Consider the following 1800-nt stretch of genomic DNA (forward strand, 5'->3'; position numbering starts at 1 on the left):
TCCGCACCCCCAAAGGTTCTTTGGTGAGCAGCTTCCCACAGCCCCCTGGTGCATTGCCTCCTGGCAGGACCTGGCAGGTACTAGGGATGCAGGGGGGAGTTGGGCACTGCATGCGCTGACCGTGGTGTCACCTGGTAGAACAGCCCCCAGGTGGATAGAGGGCCTGCGGTGCTGGTTGTGCCTGTTATGTTATGGAGACTGTAAGAGCCTTTGGCCTCAGAGGCTGCTGGCTCAGCAGGTGGTATCTCTGCAAGGCCTGGCAGCATGGGCACAGTGCCGGCCTTGCAATCCTGCCCAGGCAAGGCAGCTTTCACCACTCTGTTCTGCATGGAGGAGTTTATGGCAGGAGACTGCATCTCATTACTTAGCTCTCACATTTTCAGCTTAGCTGTGAGCAGGTCTAGAAAGTGTTTCTGTGCAAGTCGTTTAAAGGAAGAAGAAAAGCCTAAACCCTTAGAAGGAGCTGTACTTTTTTTTACAGCTGTAACAGTATTCATAAGGCAGCAGCTGCCGGCAGCCTCAGAGATGCTGAGAGCTATATTTCATTAACCGTACCTTAAGAATACACACAGCATGTGTTTTTTCCCCCCACTGGGAATTGTATTTTGTTGCATGTTACTCAGTAAGTCGTACTGTAGTGAGTGAGTCTTTAAGAAATGTCTGCAGCAGTGACATCCTGCATTATGTAACACGGAAGGACAGCACTCGGCTCCCAGGCTGCCTGGTGCCGCTCTACCGCAAGCAGAGCTGATCATGTGAGAAAGGGCAACCTGGTCCATCCCGGATACAGAGAAAGCCTTTCTCTGAGTCATCTTCATGCTCATTTTTAGAGCTGGGAGGAGGCGGGGACAGGACGTTTCTTGTGTGCCAGGAAAGTGATCACCAGATACATGCAGGTCAGCATCCTCTTCAGGGGGTACAGCTGTGTCCCCACCGCCTCCTGGGATCACCTGTGGCAAACAACACCTATCTTCTCTGCCCTTTAGCATGACTGGAGACTCTCAACTTAGTGCAAATCACCAAGTTCCTGTTTTTTATAATGAGACTGTTAGCAAAAGCAGTTAGCTAGCAGAAGCTAACCCAGTTTGCTCTCTGTGTTCAGCCTTGATGAGCTGCAGTAGTTCCTTCCCCATGCCTCTTCTAACATAACCAGTTGTCTCTCCTTTTCCTTTTCCTAACTCCATATGTGCTTTGCGGTTTCTTCTTAACTGTGGCTTCCTGCACAGTACTAACATTACTGAAGTTCACCTGAGGTCTCTGCTACCTCTCCTTTGTCTAGAGAGTTGAGTGTTACCAAAGATGTCAGATGATTTTGGCCCAGTCTCCCTTTGTCAGCCTCACCTGCACTTTATTTACTCTGATGTATTCAACTCCTTCCTCCAAGTTTGTTCTACAGCCTGGTACCCTTTGAGAGACCTGTAGAAACAGACTTGTGGTTGCTCAGCTCTCTGCCCTGCTTGAACAGAGATGTTTTGTGCTTGTCACTCCCTGAGCTGACAGCTGCCTTAACAAGGCTTGCTACCTGCCCTGCACTTTCACATGCTAGTCCTCACCTCAAATGAAGATTATCCGACATTCTTCAGCTTTGCTCCAATAATCTCTTGGCATTTTGCTTTCAGGCTCTTCCTCCCTTACATCTGTTTGCCATCATGGCCTTCTGGGGTGTTTTGCTACAGCCCCTGTGTAGAGCTCTCCCTAAAACTTTTCTGTTCCCATCTCATTTCTCCATGTGTTGTTTAAATTTCATGGCTGAAAAGCCTTGCTTTTGGTCTTAGTATCTGACTCAGCATGGTGGTGTTC

General features: G+C 48.9%; 1 protein-coding gene across 1 annotated transcript in view; it reads left to right on the top strand.

Moving 5' to 3' along the window:
* LOC104468565 (metal transporter CNNM1-like) overlaps nt 1-1800 on the top strand; it is a 17641-nt gene that overhangs the window by 346 nt on the left and 15495 nt on the right. The gene's annotated exons all lie outside the window — the stretch shown is intronic.

The sequence above is a fragment of the Pterocles gutturalis genome, unplaced genomic scaffold, assembly GCF_000699245.1.
Source record: "Pterocles gutturalis isolate BGI_N339 unplaced genomic scaffold, ASM69924v1 scaffold2795, whole genome shotgun sequence".
Lineage (NCBI taxonomy): Eukaryota > Metazoa > Chordata > Aves > Pterocliformes > Pteroclidae > Pterocles > Pterocles gutturalis.